Source organism: Rana temporaria, chromosome 1 (genome assembly GCF_905171775.1).
Source record: "Rana temporaria chromosome 1, aRanTem1.1, whole genome shotgun sequence".
Taxonomy (NCBI): Eukaryota; Metazoa; Chordata; class Amphibia; order Anura; family Ranidae; genus Rana; species Rana temporaria.
This window is the reverse complement of record NC_053489.1, coordinates 351161067-351180447: the sequence shown is the minus strand read 5'-3', so window position 1 is coordinate 351180447 and position 19381 is coordinate 351161067. Positions and strand designations below refer to the sequence as shown.

Below are 19381 nucleotides of genomic sequence, written 5' to 3'. Positions count from 1 at the left end.
GGGGAGGAGCCGAGACAGCCGCCGAGGGACCCCAGAAGACGTGGATCGGGGCCACTCTGTGCAAAACAAACTGCACAGTGGAGGTAAGTATAACATGTTTGTTATTTAAAAAAAAAATAACCCATACAACCCCTTTAGCTATACATAGCGTTTAACCAAAGTGAACCAAGACTACAGATGAGGCTGGAAGCTTAGTACTAGTTTTCTTTGCAGTGACAACATTTTTTTTTTAATCAGATAATTTTTATAAACAGATTTTACAGTTTACAACACAACTTAGAAAAATCATTTCCAAAGAACAAGTGGAAGCAGAAAAAAGACATGCAAAATAAAAGAAAACACAAAGACTTTATGCTTTTTTATAGGTTGCGTTTGGATATTGAAAAAGATTGGATTATGTTAACGAGACCTTGAGGCCGATGAAATATGCAAATATATTACATGTAATCATGTTTATGATGGCATAGTGTAGTCTTTATGATTCTCCCCGTAGTCTCTCTTATAGTGGAAAGTGAATGTTTCCTATTGTTTTACCACTTTAAGGCACTATACATTGGGTGACATAACAGGACATGTTCCTAATGTGTGCCAATCGTCTCTTGTTCCGGGGGCCTGGGTGAAAAATGTGTGGCTGAACAGTGACTGCATATTCAAATGCAGCCACTGTTCTGATATTTTGAGAGCCGCAGGTGACGGCTGCCAGAAAACAATAGCCTGCTGGGGAGATTTGTCCAGGCATGCTGTTTAGCATGGAAGAAGGAAAGAACAAATTAAATCTATATATGGTCTTAAGTCTACAGGAATGTAGCACACATTATCTGTACAGCAATCTGTCTAACATACACTGTTGCCAACTGGAAAAGTGTATAAAGGCAGGATGCAGCAATCTGAGAGCTACACACAACTCCCAATGTTCTTTCTTCAAAGTGGGTGCGAAAGACATACTGTACTGAAGAACATTGCTGCACAAGCCTCACCAGAGGGTTTCACACCTTACTATCCTGTAACAACAAGGTACTTCTTCCAGCAAGAACCAGAGGAGGGAACCCAGTAGGTTGTAAAGAACAGTCCTTTTTACTGTAAATAGACCAACATCATCATAATTAGTGGGGTGAATTAGAAAACTACAGTATAGAAAAGCTGCTAGAGAAACAAGGATTACACTGGGAATTGACTGCAGTTAATTAACAATGTCATCTTGTTTAACGCACTGCAAAACAACTCTGCTTTTATTGCACACTCATTATAAGGTAATCAAATTTACTTACAACCTGTCAGTGAAAGGGACTTGGCTAGGAATGGGAAAAAGACAGCACTGGATAATATCCAGCCACATAAAATAATAATAAAAAAAATTACATCTGCTCTTGAAGTGCTTCCTAGTTTTGGCAGTGATGTGAAGAGCTGAATTGGGTGCCAGCTAGATTTTATTTGTAAGAAAAATAAAATGAGTGTTAATGGTCAGATGATCACTTTAAAGTAGGCTAAAAATATATTAGAGATGCCTTTAGAACAAGGTAAAAGTCCTGGAGTTGGGTCACAATTGATGTCAACATATATGCTGAAAAAGAAAATGAAGCTGCATATTGCCATTGATAAGGGACACAGACTGTGTATATATTAGTGATGTGAGCCAGGCTGACCTCAGCGGGGTGAGATGTCGTTTGGGCGTGAGAAAAACTCTGAGACCCTTTTCACAGCTGTTCAGAGCGTCCCATTGAAGCTAAGGAGAGCAGAGTTAACCGTCTCCCCTCCCTACCTCTTCCCATTCATTCCGCAAACCCCCTTTGAGAGATCCTTAAAAATATACCTCATTACTCAGTGCCGGTTGTATTCAGGATCCCGCAGTGCTCCTGGTATCTTAGCGATCCCCTGCTGCTTCCCTGTGTTTTCTAATTCTATTTTTTGGAGGGGATTGGATAGTTCAGCTAGAAATGCATCATATGACCTTTAGTTATCTGCTTTTTTATATAAAGTATGGACTTCATAGTATGAGAGTGAAAACAATTATTTTCATAATATAACCAGTGAAAATATTATTTGGAATATTCATGTCATTAGTGCAATAAAGGCAAGAAGCTGCATTTTTTAAGTTCAATGTGATGCACTTTAAACTTAAATATTATTCCCCATAGCTAATCGCATATATGTTGCAAGCTGGTTTAGCTAATAAGTACAGACTGCAGTCAGGGTCTCTGGCATCCTATAGACCAGTAGTTACTGGTTTATAGTTCCCCAGAAATATATTAGAATGATATTGAAATATAAAGTACTAATAGCCACCAAATTTCCATATTATGTTTATGATTAACCCCATAGAATATTTAAAGTTCTATATAAACTCAACAGCTATCATAGTTCTCCTGCTTAGGCAACCTTAAAAAGAGACTTTCTGTATTAAAAAAAAAAAAAGCTGAGAACCTCTGAAATATTATTTTGGTATTGTTGGTGCCTTGGTGTTGATTTAAGAGAGTGAGGTCAATCTATGGTACATTGACTTTGACTGAAATACAATTATTTGCTTGCATATGGTTAAATGGTTGAAGGGAACACAACTTTATTTTATTCACTGAGCTAGATGGACACTCTTTACCCATTCATAGGAATTTCATATTCATAATAAATTGCTGGGCCTTCTGAACTGATCTTAAAATGACAAAGGCAGTTTCTATACCGATGACTTGTGTTGTTAATTAATATTTATACTACCCTATGGTAGAAACCTACCCTTAAATCCCCTCCCCATTTTTGAAAAGCCTCAGCCCCTTTTCCAGAGATGTCATGGCTGTACACAAAATAATCCCGCCTACAGATTAGGTTTCGGAACTCTCATTTGTGTCCTAAAATATCTTTAGTAAAATTTATGGAATGTGATACTCCTGGACTGAGCCCTAATGAGCTGATTAGGATGAGACTTTTGCAATGGGTTTGAGGTGGAAAGCTCACATGGCTATTGATTGCATGGAGGATATTCAACTGTTTTTGACAATGGAAAGGCATGCTGTATTTTCTGTACATTCGCTTTAAATGTTGATGCATTGGACTGAAGGTGTATTGCATGTTTCTTGATCAGAAATGTATGACATTGTAATGTATATGACTACAACATGGCCAATTGGAATGTACTGTGATGTTACATGTTTGCTATTTTGCTTTTGGCAATAAAAGTTTTTTGATTTAAAAAAAAAAATATTTGGAATGTATTCTGGCAATTTTGCTTGTGCATTTTTTGGTTGCCTACAACAAATAGTGAAACTGGTGCCAACAATTAATATGATCTTTATAATTTTGTTGAAACTGCATGAACCTGATACCTGGACTTGAACACAACAAAGTGAAAATATTTAAGGTTGTAAAATCCACATATTTAAACAATGGCACAATACTGTGTACAAATTGTGCTCTGACAACAGGGAAAGATTCCCCCATCAACACTAAATGTGTTGATAGAGGAATTGAGCAATGTTCTTTCCTTCAACTCACAATTGATAGAAAAGAAGATTGCTTAAAGCGTAACGCCACTTTTGTTGGGAAAAAAACATTTCCCTCTGGGTAATCTATGTACATTGCAAGGATTATAACAACCTTTGTTGCAGATTCCTACCTTTTGTTATTCTGAAGTAATCCATGTGTGTTTGTCTGTGCCTCTGAACTGAGTGGGTCTAGTGGAAGTGGTTTCATAAATAACTGTCAGGTGTGCAGCTGCAGGGCACTAATGAGGAAATCTGCTGGGCCTGCATACGTTTAGACGTGCTCCTATTGAAAGTACCTCTCCAAAAATGACATTTTTGTTGCAGGGATGCCTGAAATCTGACTTGTATCTTAGGCAGCCTTCTGGGAAAATTGGTGAGCCAATCACACAAGGAGAAAATTATGTTTCTGGGGAGTGGTCAGTACACATTCTATGTACAGAACAACTCCATGTAGCCATGTTGCAATGCATTCTCAGAAAATTAAAGGGGCTGCAGATTAAAAAGGAAAGGTTATTTTTAATTATATTTAATTACAATATGATTAGTGTCGCAATTAGGCCTCGTACACACGACCGAGTTTCTCGGCAAAAAACAGCAAGAAACTTGCTGGGAGATATTCTTTTGCCGAGGAAACCGGTCGTGTGTACATTTTCGTCGAGGAAACTGTTGAGAAACTCGACGAGCCAAAAAGAGAGCAAGTTCCCTATTTCCTCGACGGGAATGGAGAAACTTGCCTTGTCGAGTTCCTCGACAGCCTAACAAGGAACTCGACGATGAAAACGATGTGTTTCGCCTGTCGAGTTCCTCGGTCGTGTGTACGAGGCTTCACGGTATATGTCCTATATTATTTTTCTTTATTTGCATATTTTTTTCCCCAAGAAAGTGGAGTTACCATTTAACGCAGACCATGTACAGTTCAAATGTCTGCCGGTTCACTAGGAACTGGATGAAATTCAAACTGAGTATGGGCAGGCTGAATGTGCCGAGTTGGAAACATAAAACAGAAAATTCCGCGCTATCAATAGTAAGCAGCTCACACTACCAATGGACAATGGTGAAATACAAAACAAACATTAAAAGTGTAGCGCATGAAATTAGAAGATCACCCAAATAAGAGGATGAATGAACAGTGCATCAAACAAATAATGACAAAATTATGATGACAATATATCAACCAAGAAAATGATGTGTTATATATGTATAGCACATGATTTTCAGTTTTTTTATCTGGGCTTGAACCTATAAAACTGAATGCCACTACAGATCATTTTTACAATGTAACACACTGTCCAAGGGAGACAAAAAAAAAAACATTTTGTGCCAGCACATGATAGGTTGAATGAATGAGCACAGCATCACATTATTTACAAAGCTCAGTGGACATTTAATTTGCTAAGTGAAAAATGTCTACTTCTTTAGTAAATCAGCAGCATTGGTTGGGAAACTTTAAAGGCCAAACTAAAGATGTGATGTGTTGCCAAAACCGGGATCTTTCTGTGTTTTCCATCTTTCAGAAAATCAAGCCACATTTAGCTAGTATTTTTCATTAGATGTGTTGGGTTTCATAATTATGACACTGAACCTCAAAGTTACTGCTAAAATCACAGACAGAAAAACTTATTTTCTGAAGTTGTGCAATCAATGATGTGTCTACTATTGTAGGGGTAGTCAACCTTTTGGGCCAAGCGTGATGAAAATTTTATGTAAGAAATTGAGAGAGCCAGATGCAGCAAAATACCCACTGCATTGGTGTTTGGTGGTTTACTTATAGTACATCAGTACCTGCTTCCACAATACCCCTTATCTCCTCTGATGCTGCTTCAGTTACTCTGCTAGAACTTTAATGTTTCGGGCAGAAAACCATTGAACCCAAGCGCAAGACGTTTGGGTACAATGGTGCACGGAGGCACTTTGCCATAGACCCTCTGGGATGGAGATTGGGGGGGGGGGGGTCCTGTTGACGGCAAATTAAAACTGCTTGCCAGTGGTATGCAAAGGTTGCTGACTTCTAGTCTAATGAATAATGCTATTTTATTGTACTTCAAAAGCAGAAGTAATTGGCAATGAGAAATTTTGGTTAAGATTAAGATTTGATATTGTCTTTATCTTTGTAATACTGGCAATATGTATGCATTCACTAGACAATGTATTTAGTATTAACAGGTAAGGAAAATAAGCGACTGGATAAGTAACTATACACTGGGACTTATTGCATGCTAAATGATGAAGGAAATAAACCAAGACTTTTTATGCTGTGTTTTCTAGAAAGCAAATGAGCATGTCCACCCACAGATTACATGAAGAAGAAACAGCGCATTCCTACTCATAGAACATAGGGTTATGTTCTAGGAAAACACTGTGTAGTAGATAGATAGTGTACACTGGAGTTCTCAATATGACATGTATTGCTTAGATGAAATAAAAGGATTTTCTGTATAAGTCATTACTGTTGATTAATAAATATGAAATACGTAGTTCTCCAATAACCTTGAAAATGCATTTCCGACTGAACAGAGGACACAGAAATATTTGATTGCCCTCCCAGAATAGTAATTCCCAGTGAATTAGTCATCTTTGCAAAAGATTTTAAAAGAAAAAGGTAGAAATGAACCCACTGTTCAAAGAAGCCAACAACGTATTTTTATTTTCCCAGTCCGAAAAATAACAAAATGTCAAAGGGATACAACTGCCTGAAAGCCCTTCCCTTTTGTATTTCTCCTTTTTTATACAATACTTTTGACAAAGATTGTATTTTATGAAAACACTGTCTTTCAAAGAGGTTTATTTTGTTTTTATGACATTCTTATGACTACTAAGTTTCAAATATTTGAAATATTGATGTGCTTGCAGTCCATAGCCGTGCTTTGTAAAGAACATTACCAAAATGGTTTCAGCACTATTACCCAATGGCAGAATACAGGCTTTAACATGCCATCCTCCTGCTCTTTCTCCCTGACCTTTCCCCAATGCCATGATATATACTTTTTGACAAAAGAGAAGGGATTACACACCTTTTAATGCTGTGTTCTGCAAAGAAGGTTAGGCAGTGGGCCGCCAGCCAGTAACTGTCAGTAGACATTAGGGGGATATGAGTTTTCCCATCCTGGGATCTTTTGTGCATGAGTGCATCAAGCCTACAGTTAACACCCCCTCTTCGCTCAGTGTCCCTGACGCCCCCTAAGATGGAAAAAATATGAAAGGACCAGACATATGCACCAGATAATTCAATCGTGCTTAGGGGAGAAACTTCTATTTTTCTTTTTCTTCCTCATGTCCCTCCCATGTGTGTTTGTGTGTGTGTATATATATATATATATATATATATATATATATATATATATATATATACTCAGTGTTTGTATAGTAAAACCTTGGTTTGAGAGTGTTTTGCAAGACAAGCTACATTTTTAAATACATTTTGACTTGATATACAAGTACAAGCAATGCCTTGAGATACAAGTAGCGTTGTGTCACAGCTGGGTATAAAATAGAGGAGAGGCACCTCTAAGTGTAGCAATATGGTTACATTTAATGAACATTTAGCAACTCTCATGGTTGATGATTAAAAGAGGTACATCTTAGTATGCAGACATCTGGGGTAAAGCTGTCCACAGAAAACCGTCTTCCTCAACGAGCAGGTCAAGCCTCACTTTCAGATCGCTCTACTGCAGGGTAGTCATGCCGGTCACGATTGCAGACTGATAGCGGTGAGAGTCGGCGGTGCGGGGGATGGTCTTTGTGGACAGCTTTACCCCGGATCCCTGCATACTTAAATGTGTCTCTTTTAACCTCCCTAGCGGTATTATTATTTCAGATTTTAGGTGCTGAAAGCGGTACCATTATTTGCAAGAAAATTTGGCGTTTCATACTGTAGGCCTGTAATTTTTTGGAATAACTCACTTAAACTGACCAAACAAGAGTCTAGTAGGCATCCCGGGTATGACATTTTTTAAAAACAAAATTATAAATTATAATATAATAAATAATTATAAATAATTATAACAAATAATAATATAATTATAATAAAAATTATTTAATAATGTAATCAACTCAAAATCACAGAAATTTGCTCAGTTGCAGAATTGTCGCTGTCATTACTTTTATTTTTTTATGACGAATTTCCCCACAAATCGCTATCGCACAATTCTGCAAGTGATTATAATTTATTATCGCTGTTTTCTAGCTGATCTAAAACCACTTTTGACATAAAGGGACGCTTTTGGTTGCTATGGACAATCTACAGTTTGCAGGCAGAAAGAACAGTTTTTATTATATAAAAGTACATGCAGGGCACTGGGCAGACCACTAGGGACAAGGGGGGGGGGGTGTATTTTTTACATACAGTGCTGTAATCTATAAGATTACAGTATACTGTATGTAATGTGTTTGTTTACCTTTTTGAATTTGTCGCCATTGTCCGCCCCCGTGCGTCGTAACGTCGCAGGGAACGAAGAGCGGCAGCACACAGAGGCACTGTGTGAATCGAGCGAGCACCCGCTCGCTCACACAGCGCGGTGGCATCGCTGGATCCAGGGACAAGGTAAGTAAACCATGCCTGTGGATTAAGCAAGGCGAGCACGAGTCTGACTCGGGGTTACCGATCGCGGCACAGAAATGTAACCCCGAGTCAGACTCGGGAATACCGCCAGGGGGGTTAATCATAAACCATGTGAGTAGCTAAATGCTGTACCTTCATTAAATGTAACCATATTGCTACACTTAGAGGCGCCTCTCTTCTCTTTTATACTCTGTAGCTCCTGCGGAATTTTGCTTCTATTCCCCTTGTGAAGACTTCCATTTGTGGATGGACATTTTATGGTTACACAACCTACCACATTGCTATAATCTTTTTATATGGACTATAGACCGAAGGACTTATGAATAAATTGTTGTGGAACGAATAATTTGAGTTCCCATTATTTCTTATGGGAAAATTTGCTTTGATATAAAAGGATTACAAGCATGTTTCTGGAATGAATTATGCTTGCAATTCAAGGTTTTACTGTATGTATATATATATATATATATATATATATATATATATATATATATATATACACACACACCCATACAAGAAATTATATATATTTACACACAAACCACCCCCAAAATTATCAAAATTATATATATATATATAGATATATATAGTTATAGATGTAATATATATATATATATATATATATATATATATATATATATATATATATATATATATATATATATATATATATATATATATATATAAACGTCATATATGTTTATATTTATTTTAAGTACATATGAGTACATATGAGTATAGAATGAGCAGTCTAATAATCTTATACTCAATTTACATTTTACATCTAAAAAGAGTGCAGTATATGTATATTGATATTTTCTGTATATGGTCCTTTTTATACACCACCCAGCAGTATTTTCAATGTTCTCTTTCAGATCTCAGACAATCTCACATTTATCTTTGGTAGCTTTGATCCTGCTTTTTTTTTGCAGTTCTGTCCAGATCAATCACTTAAAAAAAGAAGTGACTAACTTTTTCTCTAACTGCCATCTGTCATCTTACTATGTGACTAAAGTGTAAGCTCATTAGATTGTTCATTCTCCTTTCAGGAATCATAAAGACACAGTCAGATATTGTCTTAAAATTTTTCCTATGCTCCTCTCTAGGCCATGATGAACAGCATTTTGTGTAAGTAGTATCTATTGAAAGATGCTGTAATGCACCTAATGCACAAAGAGACTCTGTACAATTAAAATGCTACTGGTCACCCTAAATCACAACCATTAATATAACATCACACACTACACAAAATCACAATTGCCTTTAGGAAAAAAACTGTGAATGTGCAAATACCTTAAAGGACATCTTTTTTTTTAGATATTAGAAAAAGTTATTTAAGAATAGAAAAATATTTTAGACATAAAGAAATATTTCATTGAATATTTGAATCTTACCATCCATAATTAACATAAACAAAAAATCTTAGTATTTGTAGTACCAGAATGTGGCAGTAGGTAATAATGGCTTCTGATTTGCCTTTGATATGTGACATGATTTCCTATTAAAGCATACCTAAACCCAAAGACAAAAATTTTATAAGATAAGCTATTGCAGCTTATCAGTCCTAATGCAGCCATTGTGATAGCTGCATTTGTTTTTCATTTTTATGCCTGCCTTTCTTTGTTTTGGATGTTGGATGACATGCTAGTAAATTTTCGGTGGACAGCAGTTTGTTGTCAGATTTTCTGATGGTCAGTACACAAATCCGTTACACAAAAGTCAAAAGTACAAACACGAATGCCCGGAATCAATGCTCACCAAACACAAAATTAGCAGAAGGGGCCCAAATGGTGGCACTCAAGAGCTGAAATGCCTCATAGTACGGCACTACGTTCGTGTTTGTTGCACGACAATTGTGTACTGTTAGTATGCAAGACAAGATCAAGGCACATGCCCTTAAGACAAAAATCAGACGCTCGGTTGGCCAACAATCAGATTGTGTGTACGAGGCTTTAGGTATAGTTCACATGCAAGATACTGGTTCCATGTTAGTGTGTTTTTCAAATACAAAAAGGCCTATATTACACCTTGCTAATTTGGGAGGGTTCACATTGTTGCAATTAACATTGTGATAAGGCCCCTCAACACACAATATAACGCACCTACAGCATTTTCTTCAATGCAGTACACCACAACTCACAGATTGTTCATACCTATGCATTGTACTATAAGTGTTGTGGTGCTCTATGTATGTGCATTAGGGTGCCATTGAAAACTATTGGAACTACACATATTGTAGATGAAGTGTGTTGCATGTGTTAAACATACCTAAGTGAGGTCAAAATATATTAAATTGCTTACTGCAATTCAAAATGAATGTTTCGGCTGTAGGGCTAAATTTAAATACTTGTGTGACCAGTCTATCTATTTATCAGGTTCAAGGGAATGATAAGAGTGTCTTTTGGTAAGGCGTCACATAATTGTACCTACTCCCTGCACCTCTAGGTTTGATCATCTAAATGAGAATATGGCACTCAACCACTAAAGGCTATATTTAGTAATGTTAGTGTCTTTGTCCATGGGTTTCTGTTTGCATTAGAACTGCTTCTTTTATATGGAAATTCAAAGGCAACTAAAGCAGGTCAAATGCAGGTCAAATGCAATGAATTCTGAATAGTCTCCGAAGCATCAAAGCCTGTCGACACTAATCCTTACACACATATGAAACGTAGTAATGGTGTGAGGTTGGCTTGGTAGATTATGCTTTGCTCTTATTGATTTACATGGAGTTTATTTATATAAAAGGTTGCAAACAGAGTCTGGTTTGCAATATCTTGCTTTCCTTTTTATTTGCCTTTTGTTTTCTTTGAGCTTTAAAATAGTTAACTAGAAATCCATTGGGGTTGATTTAGTAAAGGAATAGAAGCTGTACAATTAGCAAACTGGACGCTTACTTTCAAAAAGTATCAAATCCCCCAAATTTTTTTTTTGCGTGGCATCGTTTTTTTTTATTATTTGATATAGTCATAAAAGCTGGAGGTGTGAATCATTGTTTCGTGTCAGCAGCAGAACACTCAGTGCATCTTTATTTGCGCTGGAATATTTTACAAATATATTTTTGCACTTTCAAAATGTACAATTGGCATAGTGAATGTATTCTTAACTTAGTGAATAAGGTAAAGCTCCCATATTACTGTATTTTCAAAGTGAACGCAATTTCTTCTTAGTGATTAAGCCTAGTAAACATTCATTTTGCAAGATATATACACAATTTTAAAAGCTAACATTCACTTTGCTAAGCGAACAATCTTTGTTGCTTTAGTAAATCAATGGCCAATGGTGATCTTGCTTTTAAGGCTATAGGGGGTTATGGAGAAGAATATCCAATCCCTGTGTTGATAGTGGTCTAATGAAGTATTATTCTCCTTTCTCCTTATTAGTTGCTGTCTTAAATTTAGACAAAATTGTTAGAAAAAAATTGACCAGGAAGGCTCTGTATTGCAGATGAGACATGCAATGGCATGCTTTCACATGTGCAAGATATGCTAATGGCGATTCACTTTCTGAAAAACAAAACAGGGATTTTATACCCCGGCTGCACAGATGGACCAATATTGTATTCAATATGAGTGTGAGCATACATAAGCACTGACCCATAAAAGCAGATTCAATAGAAGTATACCATGCAGTGTGTGTGAAAACTGCTTCTTATAAATAATACAGAGTATATTTTTATCAATTACTATTTTTAGACATTGAGATAAAAGGCATATTTACTAAAGAACTTGAGAATATTGATTGGATAAAATGTGTTATCCAGTTATGTGAAATACAAATGTTTACTTTGATCCGCACATGATTGGGCATTCAAAGTGAACAGAAATGTTTTTTCTCAACTTAGCTTTATTATCTGTTGTTTTTTGGATCAAGCCTTTATTCAATGAATTCTTTTGGATTCACATATGTGATATTATATTATATTATGCTGTGAATGGTATTTTGGAATTAAAGTATTTTAAAAAAAATGCAAGAAGACAAAACTGATGCCTCCCCCAAAAATGCAATAGGACAAAGTTGATGTCCAAATCATCAACGTAGCATTGGTCTTATTCTCTGGTTTTCATTTTAAGTATTTCACAGCACTTTTTTGGGTAATTCTGGTAAAATATCCTGTCTCCAATCAGGATTCTTCAAATTCACATTGATCATCTGAGTATAGCAGGTTTGGATTTAACCGAGTTAGTCCAATAATTTTCATGTTTTTTTTTAAATCTTACAGTATGTTCTTTTTTTGTATAAATGGTATACAGTATGTTCATTTTAATATAGCCATGTTGAATTGTGAATTACAGAAATTGACATCAATATTGACATCTACATTTTATGCTGATCCTTGACATTAGTATTAGTAATGCCATACTTAATAATGTCACACCTGCAAAAAGTGGCATTTAAAATAAAACTAATCTAGAGAGCTACTGTAAATCTGTATATCTTTGAAATGTATAAATATAAATATATATATATATTTTTTTTTTTTAAATATGACGAAATTGTGCCTCTAAATTGACCCTACATTTTTTTATATTATTTAATTATTACTATTATTTTTGACCAGGGCAATGTCTTATTAACAATTATAAAAACAAACCCAACAAAATGCTTGTTTTTAACATTTTTTTCTTCTTCAAGGAAAAGTGCCAACATTTAGAATAAAATCATTGATGGCACTGTAAAGTGCAGTGTGCAACGACTGTTCACAAATTAGATAAAGTAACGTGATTTTGCTGAGCCGTTCATAGTTTTGATTAACGTTATAATATGGGTTATGACATGCGTAACATGTGACAGATTTGCTTTAAAAATGCATATTTATGCTTTAACTTGTGAACACGGCAGTGCGTTTTTTTAAATAATCTTAGTAGCAGAACTGTCTCTTAAAGGAGACTTGTTATGAAAAAAACCCAGAGGCTGCCATTGTTGAGATTTTCTTCTGAATATGCTAATTGTCTGAATAGAGAAAGATCACATATCTTAGTGAAGAAGGCGCATCTACTGAATTCATAATAATGTGCTAGAGAAATTAATAAAACAAGTTATTTTGCTTGCCAAAAGCAGACTAGCTTATTAAAACATAAAATAACTCTCTGCAGCACTTTTTTCTACTGCTAGATGTCCTCAGTCTGATGGCCAGCATCAATCAACCCATTTCGCCTGAGCCCAGGTCATCTTGGACCTGTTCTGGCTTGTGAGTGAACAGTGAAAGCAGCATGGTGATAAGCTCCTCTCTGATTTCTTTTCCTGGCAGCATTCTTGTCAGCACATGAACTGATTGGCTTCTTGTACTGCTTCTTTCTCTCACACTCTAACCCTGCTGTACAGGGACTGAAAGACACTCAGGCCTCGTACACACGACCGTTTTCCTTAACAGAATCCATCAAGAAACTTGGTGGCAGAGCTTTTTTGCAGAGGAAACCGGTCGTGTGTACGTTTTTCATCAAGGAAATTGTCGAGGAATTCGACAAGGAAAAAAGAGAACAAGTTCTCCTTTTCCTCAACGGGAGTCTCAATTTCCTCGTCGTGTTCCTCATCGGGCTGGTTTTCGACAAGAAACACGTTCGTGTGTATGCTAAGAAACCTGCGCATGCTCAGAATAAAGTATGAGACGGGAGCGCACCTTCGGTAAAAGTAGCGTTTGTAATGGAGATAGCACATTTGTCACGCTGCAACAGACTGAAAAGTGCAAATCGTCTCTTACTTTTACTTAACACGCAGTAACATGAGATTAGCAAAAGCAGCCCCAAGGGTTGTGCCAGTGTAATCGAACTTCCCCTGCCGTTGTATGTGTTGTACGTCACAGCGTTTGAGAATGAGATTTGGTCTTGACCTTGTGTGCGCAAAGCAAGCTTGTCAAGTTTCTCAACAAGCCTAACAAGGAATTCGTCGAGGAAAACGATGTTCCGACGAGTTCCTCGGTCGTGTGTACGAGGCCTAATACCAGGTCAAATGTAGGTACTTACGATGTTTGCATTTACAAAATACATTTAATGATATAGTAAAGATTTACAGAACTACATTTAGTATATGTTATATTAGCCTGGAGTCCGGTTTAAAAAAAAATAGACATTTTGCTTGCACTTGATTGGATGACTTAAGTGGACATATTATTTCTTTATTCATTATGGTAAATCAACAGCCATGCTAAAGCCTGCTGTCGGCTGACGTTACAGAGCCAGTGCAGGCTTAGTAAAGATTTCAGCTGAAGCTTGGAAGCCTGGACTGGCAGCTGGCTCAACCTCTCAGCAGGGCCATCTTACTGAGCAGGCACCCCTGGGCACAGTCCAGTGGCCCCAAGTGCTCATGGGGCCCCATCAGGTCTGGCTCCAATCTAGGGGGATGCAGTACGGAGGTCAGGTAGCAGGATAACGGCACGGACTGCACAGTGATTTGACAGGGGAGAGACGGGCTGCGGGTGTATGTCCTCCGCTCGCCCCCTCCCCTTTCTCCTGTCAGCCAAACGGGAAAAGAGAGAGCAGCTGCAATCTGGTTTGCCGCGACGCCCACCTTCCTGTCTAAGTCCCCATTGGCCACAGCAGAGAAGACACTGGTGATGCATCATGGGAACTGTAGTCCAGGCTGTCACCTGAGCCTCTGTGATCATTGCCAAATGTCGGCTGCTCCACCTTCTTCCCAGCCAGAAGTCTGTGGCTGGGAACGGGTGCACACTGCACAGTGCTCTCTGTGGCTGCCATTGTTTATCCTGTTACTCAATATCTTACTCACACAAATGCTGTGAATAAGATATTGAGACCGGCTTCACAGTGAACAGTGCAGGGTGCTGGAGAGGCCAATAATTTTTGCCCTGCCTCCTTGTAATGTGGCCAATCCCTGCTGTGCCAGCAGCTCCACCCCTGATGTGGACACACACAGACATCCCTGTGCTGGAAGTATGGAAGGTGTGTGTGCTGTGCAGCAGGTGAGAAATTGGAGGACACACACACACACACACTAGAGCCTACAAAATTGGTAAGTGACTTAAGTGTCCAAACACCCCTCACCCCCCACCTTTACAATTGCATATGTCCCTGCCTGGTCTCCGCTGCTCTGAGTCTCTGATTGCAAACCAGTGGGTTCTACTCCTCTGAAAAACAATCCACACATGGATTGTTTTTCCAGTGGTATTTGACAGGCAGTAAGGCAGCCCTCACCACCTGTTTTACCCTAAATGCTGCATCACTCCACCACAACCACATGCATTGCATGCGTTTTTGGGGAAGATTCAGCACGGAACTTTTTATTTGAATGGGTTGCGCTTGGTGAGCAGTAATGCCCATCAAATGCAACTGGTGATATAATTCTTGTATAACTCAATATAATTCTTGCTGCAGTCATGAAGAAAAGCATTGTGGCTGCAGATTGTGCACAAGCCCAGCTAAGGATTTTCTGATGTGAATATACCTTTGCCACTTGCCACCCAACTGTACTATTATTGAGCTTGGGCGACACAGGTATGCCAGACAACATACCTGTTGCTACTTGTTTTCTGGGTATTTGGGGCACACACACATGCCCCCACCAACCCATGCTGTGATTGGAGACAGCACAAATTAATTGACAGGTTTCACTTTCAGCCAATGATTTTGTCAAAAACCTGCTGACCAGCTGTGTCCAATCACAGCATAGAGTCCTGAGTTTTACAAACACACAGGACACTGTACACAGAACAATGATCTGGTTGTTTCTTCTCGGGGGGGGGGGGGGGGGGGAAACAACAAGATCTGTAAGCAAAAGCAACACACATAACACTTGCTAGGCACATAGTTAACTCCTTCCCAGCCAGTGTCATTAGTACAGTCTCAGTGTACAGTATTAAATCTGACAACTGTAGCAGTGTTACTACCCCACCCTGTGAGGGTCAATTAGCACCAGCATAGCTGTGTAAATTCCAGTATATATCCCATAGTTTGTAGACGCTATAACCTTCACACAAACCAATCAATATACACTTATTGGGAGTTTGTTTAGTTTTTTTTACCAACATGTTGGCTTAAATTTGAGAAGAAATTTTTTTTTTGGTATGTTTTATATTAGTATAACAAAATCGAATTTCTTGTATGGGACCATGCAATACTTTGCCCAGGGACCCATATTGCTATTAAGATGGCCCTGCCTCTCAGTAAGCCGCTGAGAGCCTGAGCCAGCTGTTCCTACCACCGGCACAGCCCAGCGCTTCAATTCAGTATTCTTTGCAAAGTCAGTTTTTGCTTAGTCATTAAGCCAGGGTTCGCTTCTCGGCCTTTTGGCTAAGATCAAGTGTAGTATCTGTTCTTATCAGTTGCCACAGGAGAGCTGAAGCACCTCCTACATGGGGAGGGTGGATGCAATCCAATGATGTCATTGCACCTGGAAGGATGGTTTCAGCAGCTGCCCGATAGATACTGGGGGCCGGCAAATAGTTGCGTCTGAGCCATCTGGAAGGGTGCTCCTGGTGAGGATGGGTGGCTGCACTGGGTCTGGTCTTTTTGTCGAGTTCTAGTCCGGCCTTCTGGCTGGCCGGTGTAAGTGCTATCCCTGTGAGAGATCTGGTAGGAGGAGCTGGTACCACCCTGGGATGAGACGGGGTAGGGCCATGCAAATCCGCCGGTTATCCACAAGGTTGCACCAAAAAAAAACTGTAGTGTGTACCCAGCTTAAGGCTTGCCATACATGGAATACATTTTTTTCCTGCAACCAAAGAAATTTACTTGATTCCTCCATCACCACAGACAGTGTTAACATGGAAATCCCTCCTGCTGGGCATTATCTTTTCCCAGAAGGGGGGGGGGGGGGGATTATTGCTAGTGATAATAGCAGGTAAAACCTGGCATGCTGGTTGTACCCAAGTTGATTGATCAACTTGGTACATTCAGCCTGCCTATACACTGTTCGAATCTCGGGCCGGTTACTGCTAAACAGGCCGAGAATCGAACTGTGTATGTCCTGCCTTAGTGAACATAAGGAAATCCCTCCTGTTGCGTGCGCTGGTTTTCTTTTTATTATATACATACTTGCTTCAAGTTTGTGACTCAGGAAATATTAAGGGCATAAGGTCAACATAACAGCCAGGAAATTTGTATTTTCAAGAGAAGATTAGCAATTTAGACCTCAGTATTCCTCTTAGGAAAGTTTTATTTTAGGATATATTGAACTACCATGGTATTTACTGTATAACATGGTATCAGATTCATACTACAAGGTGTATAATTGAATAATTAGGGAACTAAGCACATAGACTAGCCTTGGATAAACATGTGCATGTCTGAAGACTGAAGAGCTTGGAATATATCACCTTGAAAGCATGGTACGCTCTAATGTTGCAGTTAAAACATATTTGGTAGGCGAAATGCTATTCCTTCTTATCTTTTTTTTTTTTTTTGTGTAATATGGGATATTTGTCAGGATGAAGGGGTGTTCTAGAGGCTGTTCATATTTCTTATTATCTCCTCTGCCTTACAAATTCTCACTGCTGCTGGGGAGAATAGCAAATAAATATAATATTTAATAGCAGCCTAGACGACAGCCTCTAATTCTTTGATGGAACAGGCATAAAATAAATCTGATGCTTTATACATACTTAGCCCTGTCAGATGCCATTTTTCTTTATTGCAAGCGAAAACTTGGAAAAAAAATCCTTAATTTCTGAATTCATATATGGGAGCTGACACTTAAAAATATTAATTGTTACCTTAGTTCTATGATCTAAATTGCATATGAGCATCTTATGCTTCCTGCAATTTAGAACATCCAGGACCAGCCTTCAAGGCAACCTTCACATGCCAGGAGTGATGCCTTAGCTGGAGGCTCTGTCACTGTGATTGACTTGCCTGTTATCACACATGGATTTTCTTTCCATATGCCAAGAGGTTTCAGCTACAAATAACCAGTGTGACAGAAGAGGCAATTCTGTACATCAGCGCTACAGTAACAATGCAACAAGGTGTATTGCTACCTGTAAACTTTGTACATTTCATATTAGCACTCTGATATAACTGGTCAAGTGAGAGTGTTTTTTCTGCGGCCAGCAGCGATTAAAAAAATGCTATCAGCTTTGTATAGTCAGAGTTATTAAAGACAGTTTCTCATTGTTTGCTGCCCAAGATGTATTATTATTTTTCAATATGTCATTGGTTAACTTGCATAACATCACGGTTTTTCTCATAGATAGCGGCCAGCAGGTTTATAAAAAATAAATAAAAATAGCGATGCTCAATGATAACACCCAGTCTCTACTGACCCACAGCAAATGTTTCAGATTTATTGTAATCAGTGAGATTATCTGGTTGATTTACTATCGCAGTAGGAGCTTTTCACCAAAGTATACATTCACTTTGCAAAGTGAATGTTACTGAATAAGGTAAAGCTGTGTTCACTTTAGATGCCCAATCATGTGCTAGAAAATAAAACCTTATTTTAAAATTTCCCTTCCAAATCGTTGAGTACGCAAGCTTCAACTTATTGACTGACATTTACTTTGCAGCGTGAGAATACACTTTGCTAGGTGAGCAGCTCTTATTTGTTTACTGAATCAATATTGCATTATTTGCCATGCATATAATGAACCTGCATATAGCATTCAATATAAGCAAGGAGCAATGCACAAAGTGCAATATCCTTCAATTACCAGGCAGAAGTCATTTTAGCATGTGATAATATTAAAGGAAATCTAAAACTGCACTTAATAAAACTCCTATTGTGCAATTGATATATCAATTTGAATTCTAAGGCCCCGTACACACGACCAGTTTCCTCGGCAGAATTCAGCTTCCGACCGAGTTTCTGGCTGAATTCTGCCGAGAAACCCGGTCGTGTGTACACTTTCGGCCGAGGAAGCCGACGAGGAGCTCGGCGAGGAAATAGAGAACATGTTCTCTATTTCCTCGTTGTTCTATGGGAGCTCTCGGCCCGCCGAGCTCCTCGGCGGCTTCAGGGCTGAACTGGCCGAGGAACTCGATGTGTTTGGCACGTCGAGTTCCTCGGCCGTGTGTACGAGGCCTTAGAACAAACATGGCCCTGAAATATGGTAGCACCCTGAAACTTCTTTGCAACACTATGGGGTTGCAACTTTAAGGGTTAAATAAAGGTCACTTAAGACATGGAATATATTAGTATGGGGTCCTACAGTTTGACCCGCGATGATGACTCACCTCCCTGCCTATTTTATGCTACATACATTTATTTGATTTACTACTTGTATTACAGATATAGCAAAGCATTTACCCATGAAGAGTGAGCGCGGTCTCGCGAAACGTCGTTGGGTACTACTAATACTTCACATTTCTCTGATGTTTGTAATTGGTATATAATGTTTACCATGTATGTGGACTGACCCATGTTCACATTGTATGCATATTTTATCGGCCTGTATTTATTA

General features: G+C 38.4%; 1 long non-coding RNA gene and 1 pseudogene across 1 annotated transcript in view; one reads left to right on the top strand and one right to left on the bottom strand.

Moving 5' to 3' along the window:
• LOC120909106 overlaps positions 1–19381 on the bottom strand; it is an 86989-nt gene that overhangs the window by 26065 nt on the left and 41543 nt on the right. The gene's annotated exons all lie outside the window — the stretch shown is intronic.
• LOC120925140 lies at positions 16255–16361 on the top strand (annotated as a pseudogene).